Consider the following 8,590-nt stretch of genomic DNA (forward strand, 5'->3'; position numbering starts at 1 on the left):
GTTAATGTAATAACTAATATCTAATAACACAAACTACAATTCTAACACTAAACATTATTACACATACTATAAATTCCATGACTAGGCTTTCACTTCTACTTAAAACCCAAACAATTCCTTCCTTGCTCACAGTTCACTGTGAGCATCACTTGAATAAACCCATGAACCATCATCACACAGACGTATCCGCCAACAGTGACTGTCCTTCTCCAGCATTTATTTGCTGATTTGAACTGATTTCCCTGTGTACTAGTCTCACTAAGTGCAGTATCGACCAATCCCTGCAAATAATTCCTTATTCAATCTTTTCCCCTCCTGGCTGCTGTTGGGAAAACCTCCTAAAGATGTTCCTCTGGATCCCTTAGTGAATTTGGTCTCAGTAGCTTAAAGTTCAACACGTATCAACACATTACATAGGGACAAGGTATCTGAAACTAAAGGAAAAACACTATAGGACATAAAATTTACCCCCCCCCCCCCCCGCCCCAGGGGCAGCTCTGGATGTGACTTTCAAAAAATGTTCCCATCCCTGGTTGTTTCTGGAGGGTTGACGTCATCAAACAGAATAACCGCTCTATATGTGGCAGTGCCACAGTGATGCTTCAGGTTGAAAACACATGTTAAGGAGAAGAACATGACCAGTGGGTCAACGGTTGAGACCCTGCCCTTCATAGTTTACTCTCCCTCCATAAATGGACAAAATCTCTCCACTTGTTGTGTGGATTCACTTGCATTCTCATCTCAGCTCTGTTTGGAGTGAAATAGAAACAGCACATACAAAAACTTCTAGCCTCCTAAAAACAATTCTTATTTTCAATTCTTACTATGATATATGTCTTTCAACCGAGACAATGCTGTAATTGTCTGAATAGGCATAATTCTATGAAATGGTGAACTTCTCTCTCCTTGTTACGCCCTCCTCTAAAGAGAGGATAGCGTAACTCGCCGTCACACGTGAGCTGGCCAAAAGGTGGGTGAGGTGAAAAAATTGCGTGGGCGCACAAGCAGGACCAACAAAACAAAGTACCGTTTAAACAAGGTTTATTTGACCTATAATACGGTAGTGGGGGGAAAGGGGCTGAGCGGAAGTAGTAGTAGTAGTATGTAAACCCCAGGGTCTCTTACCTACACACTCCCATTGTGCGGTCCCCTTTTCCCTGGGACAACTGTAGAAACAAAAAATGAATAGTACAAACAACGTGATAACCACAGACAGAATAACAACCAGGGCTGTAGTGGAGGGTAAACGCACGTAAACGGCGTTTACGCACCTCTAGAATTTTGGAAATAGCGTTTACGCACCTATAAATAGCGTTTACGCACCTATAAATAGCGTTTACGCACCTCTACGTTCCCTGCGTCTTGTATCTTCCGTTGGAATAATCCGAAATAAACTTGGTGTAATTTTAAAACAGCTGAGACTACGGCTGCAGCAGCGACACCAATCAGGATCCAGGAGGCACATACACGTTGGATCAGCCCAGTGGTCCCCAACCTTTTTTACCTCACGGACCGGTTTCATGTCAGACAATATTTCGCGGACCGGTCGAGAAGGTCCGACGGGGGGGGTAGTAGTCGTTGCGGGCGGAACGACCGACGGGGGGGTGGTAGTAGTCGTTGCGGGCGGAACGTTGTGGGGGTAGTAGTCGCGCCCTCTGTGTTCGATGGTCGTGCACGGTAAAAGGACAAGAAAAACGCCTGGTGACGCGTAGATTACAAAACAAGTCAGCTCTCAACGTGAAAAAAAAACATGCTGTATAGGCTATTTATGATTGCATGGGTAGTACATGAGTGTTCCTTTAACTTATGTTGTCAGTGTAATTGACAAGCTGCTTAACTGGTTAACTCTTAAATCAACATATTTTTTCAGCCAGTGATAGGACAGGCAATGATGCAGAGAGCACAGGGAGAGGAGAAACACCAGGTCCAATAGAGAGAGGAGAAGCACAGAGGAGCCATGAACCCCAGAACGCGTGTTCTGGGGTTCATGGCTCCTCTGTGCAAGGCAGGACCTGACGTGGAGGACAAGGAGGCCCTCTGGACACTACTGTAAAAAGGAGACTCCATATGTAGATAGTTCTTAATCTGCAATTGTCTTGTTGTGTTGTGTTGACATACTTTTCTTTACTAATTTCTTAGATTTAATAAACTACAAACTACTAACACATTTATTCATTGTCATTGATTGTATATGACTTTTACTGATAACATAATGCAATATAGCCAGGACAGCCTTACAGAGTCGCAACGCTTTGTGTTGCGTTGCTTCGCATCGCGTCGAGGTCTGTATGATCACAAAATTCAGAGTTTACCCACCTCTAATTTTACCACTACAGCACTGATAACAACAATAACCTAACCTTCACCAGTTCAAATGACCAAATACATATGTAAACAAAACACAAGAACTGTCACTTGAACCCAGCTCCGCTCAAAACAATAGTTCCTTCAAAAAGTTATTTTCCGCAACAGTCCTTCCGCTCTCTCCACCAGCTCTGCCTCCCCGTCTCTCCCTCCCGACGTCCTTTTAAGCCACGGCATCCTGCAGTTGATTGGCTGTGGGTGAGGGTGATTAGTGGCTGCAGGTGGGAGCGGGCCTGCATGGTGGGTGTGTCAGAACACCTGTGGGAACACAAATCGAAACACACACACACACCCTCCCCCAAGCAGGCCGAGGCACGTAACACTCCTCCTTCTGACCAGATGTTCCCCGTGAATGTGTCTAATGCTGCTTAGTTTTATCTTGGTAATGATTGGTCATTGCAACCGAATAGCCGCTCTGAATTCAAAATCCTCAATTTCTGTTACTGTAATATCGTTGGCATTTATTTGTTTGCATCCTGAACATTTACCATAAGTGTCTATCAGGTATCCCAGCAGTTCCTGTTCCTTCTCTAATTTGGAAATGGTGTGTGACATTAGCTCAGTGTTTGTGGATTTCTTCGTTGTATGTGTGTGTCTATACTTCTCCTCCTTGATGTTCCTCTGCTGGAACATCTGTTGTTGTCAGCGGTTTGGTCAGATGACACGTAGCTGTCATCCTAGACGTGTGATTTAGCATCACGCTACCTCCTTGGACCTCGGATCACCTCAGTTCCTGTGAGCAGACTGCTCTGCAAACCGGAGGTCCCATTAGGACAAGATTCCCCAATCGGCTGTTGAATAGAGAAGCACAAGTGGTGCAGCTATGTGTGTGCGCGTGTGTGTAGGTGTGTCTAGATGTGCATGTGAGTGTGTGTGTGTGTGTGTGTGTGCTCTCCCAATTCCTGTTGCTCTTCCTTCTGGTTTACCAAACTCTTCAAGCAACCAAGTTCTACCATCTAGTGTGTATATTTAAACATAACTGGAACTCAACATTTTACCCAATTATTCCCCAGTTTTAGCTATTTCTTTTAGTAATTGTGGAGTAATGGTATCATCTGTGTGTCTCATCAGTCCTTGTGTCTGTGAATGAGAAGAGCAATGTCATTACACATTTGTTCCAGGAAGAAAAGTCAGGTTGGTTCTTCCTGCGTTGGCCATCGTCTGCTGTTATTCCAAAAATGACACTTGAGTATCTAAACTCTAACATCTGGTGTTTTCCTAAAAACATTCTAATAAATTTGGGAGTTGTTTCTATGAAAGAAAGACTGTATGTTCTTCTTAACTTTAAGGTTTAAATCAATGACATCTACACATTTCTGTTGTTTAGAACCTTATGATTGTGTCTTACACTCCATGCAATAATGTTCCCAAATCGGCAGATACTCTTGTATTCTGTTCTCTCCCAGTCCCTCATGTTGAGGTAGGTGTTAAAGCATCTCTTCACGTAGCCTTTGGTGATGCTAATCATCCCCCAGCCCACCTTCTGCCTTATCCAACAATGTTGTAAAAACCCCTCAACGCCGTTTCTACCGGGTGTCGTTGCCGATCTGGACTTTATCGCATTGGAGTCGCCGGTTCCTAATTGAAAAGCAAAACAGAGTTAACAATTGTCATGCACATGTATTTGAGGAAAAATGTGTTAGTAAATTTTATCGTAGTGGAATGATTGCTTCCATTCAAACTGTGTGTGATTCTTAGACCTGTTGGGTGACTCTGAGAGTCACCATTGTTTAGGGCTCATCAGAACTCTGTCTCCATCAACGCAAGTGGCATCTGTTGCTGTGGTCACCACATATGGGGAGGTGGAGGCTGGGGTGTGCCCATTCTCTGGTTCTGCCTGGGCTGCATTGGGTAGGGAAACCTTTCTGGAGGAGCACTGGACCGTGTGTTCCCTTCATATTTCACTGGACACGTTCTTGACCAATGTTCCACCTGTCCATATGTATAACACACATCACCCCCATACCCTCCTTGGTAGTATCCACTCCCTCGGTTATAGTCACGGCCCCTGCCTCGGCCTCTCCCTCTGTACTGTGGTGGTTGCTGGTATCCTCTCAATTGGTTTCTCACTGCTGGACCTACGGTTGGATATATGGCTTCTGGAGGAACAGGGTATTGGGGTTGTTCATCACTCACCGACTGTTGTTTCCTGACTCTCCGTTTTTCCGTTGCTTCTGCATCTGCTGCTGCCAGTTGAACCTTCAGAAGCGTTTTCCTCTGTCATCTAAAGCTGTTTTGGTAAATGAACTAATACCAGATCACCATGTTGATGTATTTTGTCTTACTGAAACGTGGTTGTTGAATGGGGAATACTTCTGTTTAAATGAAGCGACTCCTCCGAGTCATGTTAATACTCATATTCCCCAAGGCACAGGCCGAGGGGGGGTGGCGGCAGCTATTTATGACTCCTGCCTTTTAATAAACTTTAAACCTAAGGTGGATTATAACTCGTTTGAAAGCCTGGTTTTCAGTCTTTCGCAACCGACCTGGAAAATAATCCAGCCGGTTCTCTTTGTAATAGTGTACAGGGCCCCAGGTCCTTATTCAGAATTTCTTTCTGAATTTTCACAGTTCTTAACGAGTTTGGTCCTTAAAACGGACAAGGTAATTATTGTGGGTGACTTTAACATTCATGTGGATGTCGACAACGACAGCCTTAGTACTGCATTCCTTTCATTGTTAGATTCAATTGGTTTCTGTCAGTGTGTATATAAACCAACTCACTGTTTTAACCACACTCTCGACTTGGTGCTTGTGTATGGGATTGGGATTGAACATTTAACAATTTTTCCACAGAACCCTCTCCTGTCGGACCATTGTCTGATAACCTTTGAATTTCTACTATCAGAACCACCTCCTCCTGCCAAGGGTTTCTACAGTCGACGCTTATCGGATACCGCTGTAGCCTTATTTAAAGAAGCCATTCCTTCTGCTCTAAGTTCAGTGCCCTGCCTCAAGATACAAGAAGACTCCTGTGAGAACCTCAGTCCGTCCCAGATCGATAATTTTGTCGATACTGCTACAGGCTCTTTGAGAGTGGCGCTGGACGCTATTGCTCCTCTGGAAAGAAGAATAGCAACAAGAAGGAAGTCTGCTCCGTGGTATAACCCTCAAACACGGAACCTAAAGCAAACTGTGTGGAAACTTGAACGATTATGGCGTTCCACCAAATCAGAAGGATCTAGGCTAGTTTGGCAAGACAGCCTTAAAACGTATAAGAAGGCTCTCCGTAATGCAAGAGCATCTTATTACTCATCATTAATAGAGAAAAATAAAAACAACTCCAGGTTTCTCTTCAACACTGTAGCCCGACTGACAGAGAGTCACAGCTCTGTCGAGCCGTGTATTCCTTTGGAACACACTAGTAACGACTTCATGAACTTCTTCAATGATAAGATTCTGACTATCAAAGAGAAAATTGATGGTCTCCTGCCTTCAACCAGTGCCGACCTGTCCTCCGATGTAGGAACCTTGGATGCAGCAGTGGGCCCTGATGCCTGTTTGGATGCCTTCTCTTCCATCAACCTTGATCAACTGACTTCTTTATTTTCAAAGTCTAAATCTTCTACTTGTCTCTTGGATCCGATTCCGACCAAGCTGCTTAAGGAAGTTTTTCCTTTAGTTAGCACATCCTTATTGGATATTATGAATCTGTCTTTGTTGACAGGACATGTACCACAGTCCTTCAAGGTAGCTGTAATTAAACCTCTTCTTAAGAAACCTACTCTTGCTCCAGAGGTGTTGGCTAACTACAGACCTATCTCTAATCTTCCCTTCCTCTCTAAGATCCTTGAGAAATCCGTCGCAAATCAATTATGTGACTTTCTACAAAACGATGCTTTGTTCGAGGATTTCCAGTCAGGATTTCGAGTGCATCACAGTACAGAAACAGCACTGGTGAAAATTACGAATGATCTTCTACTTGCATCGGACCAAGGACTCATCTCTTTTCTTGTCTTGCTGGACCTCAGTGCCGCATTTGATACCATAGACCATTGTATCCTGTTGCAGAGACTAGAACATTTAATTGGTATCAAAGGAACTGCACTCAGCTGGTTTACATCCTACTTATCGGACCGATCCCAGTTTGTGCTTGTAAACGGTGAATCCTCAAAGACCACCAATGTTGGTCACGGAGTCCCACAAGGTTCTGTACTTGGACCGATTTTATTTACCCTCTATATGCTTCCTTTGGGCGATCTTATCAGGAAACACCGCATAAACTTCCATTGTTATGCAGACGATACTCAACTGTATCTGTCGATCAAGCCAGAAGAGACGGACCAGCTAGTTAGACTTCAAGAATGTCTTGGAGACATCAAAACTTGGATGACCGGCAACTTCCTGATGCTAAACTCAGAAAAAACGGAAGTTATCCTGATAGGCCCAGAGCGCCTTTGAAGCCAGCTGTCACGTGATACAGTTTTTATGGATGGAATTGCTCTGTACCCAGCAGCACCGTCAGGAATCTGGGAGTTCTCTTCGACCAGGATATGACCTTCAACTCGCATATAAAGAAGACTTCAAGGACTGCCTATTTTAATCTACGTAACATATCAAAAATCAGGAACTTCCTGTCTCAAAGTGATGCAGAAAAATTAGTTCATGCGTTTGTCACTTCCAGACTGGACTACTGTAATTCTTTGTTATTAGGCTGCTCTTGTAAATCTCTTAAGCCTCTCCAGTTGATTCAGAATGCTGCAGCACGTGTATTAACAAGAACTAAGAAAAGGGATCATATCACTCCTGTATTAACTTCTCTGCACTGGCTCCCTGTTAAATCAAGAATAGATTTTAAGGTACTTCTCCTCACCTACAAGGCAGCTGCGCTCCATAGATGCTGGGTTACTTGTTGTTCCTATGGTTTTAAAAAGTAGGCTGGGGGCCAGAGCCTTCAGTCATCAAGCTCCTCTTTTGTGGAACCAGGTTCCACTTTCAGTCCGGGGGGCAGATTCGTCAGCTCTTTTAAAGTAAAACTTAAAACTTTCCTCTTTGATTCTGCCTATAGTTAGGGCTGGCTCAGGTTAGCCCGGACCAGCCCTTAGTTAAGCTGCTATAGGCTTAGAATGCCGGGGGACTTCATAGGACACACCAAGCTCCTCTCTCACGCTCTCGTTCTACCATAATTCAAGTTTTATTAATGCACATGACTAATTCAGCTTCTTTCCGGGAGTTTTTTTTGTGCTTTCTCCCCTATCAGGTCTCCGTAGATCGTGGTTCCTTTGGGACCCTGGTCCTGACACCTACCGTGGCCATGCTGACGCCTGCTGCTGCCATCATCATCATCATCATCATCATCATTATTTTAGATGTTAATCATTACTGTACTCGTAAACCAACATTACCCTCTCCTAAAGTCTCTGTGCTCTCCCTCCCCACAGGCTTCTGTGGATGGTGGTTCTATCTGATGGTGGTTGCCCCTACAGTGGTCCTGCTGTGCGCCTGGCTTACTACTCACAACTACTTGAATCGTTTCTGTCATAGGAATTGCATGTATTATACATTGTTCATTCTGTACACATGGCATCCATTGTAGTCTGTCCATCCCGGGAGTGGGATCCCTCCTCTGACGTTCTCCCTAAGGTTTCTTCCCTTTTTCCCCTCTTGTAAGGGTTTTTTCATTTTTTGGGGAGTTTTTCCTGTGCCGATGGTGGGTTTCGATGCAGAGGATGTTGTATGTGTACAGACTGTAAAGACCTCTGAGGCAAATTTGTAATTTGCGATTATGGGCTATACAAAATAAAATGAATTGAATTGAATTGCTGCACAGTGTGTTGCCAGATTACTGCAGTAGATTTGTTATTGCCGTGTCTTTCTCCTGTGGCCAAATGCCATTCTGTTTCTGCTCTCCTCAGATATTGAGACATGTCTTCACCTGGTTTCAAACTCAGACCCATCAGGACCCAAAAGACTCCTCTGACCTTATCAAATGGAGCCTCATCCTCTTGGTTGGTGGTTCCCGCTCTTGCTTCTAAGACTCTTAGTGTTACGCACGTACAGCATCCTGTGAGGGGAGGGGAACGTACATCGCGCTGCCAAGAACCCCAGAAGGCCAGAGACCGGGTGTGGGCTTGTGTGGGTGCAAGTAATCACACAAACACAGATGGTTATGGTTTAAACAGGCTATTACTTGCCAGTTTAATAATAATAATAATAATAATAATAGAAGGAAATGGGAGAACGGCTGAGCTGATCCGAAACAAAGAAATTAGCAAAACCCCCACCC

Source organism: Gasterosteus aculeatus, chromosome Y (genome assembly GCF_964276395.1).
Source record: "Gasterosteus aculeatus chromosome Y, fGasAcu3.hap1.1, whole genome shotgun sequence".
Lineage (NCBI taxonomy): Eukaryota > Metazoa > Chordata > Actinopteri > Perciformes > Gasterosteidae > Gasterosteus > Gasterosteus aculeatus.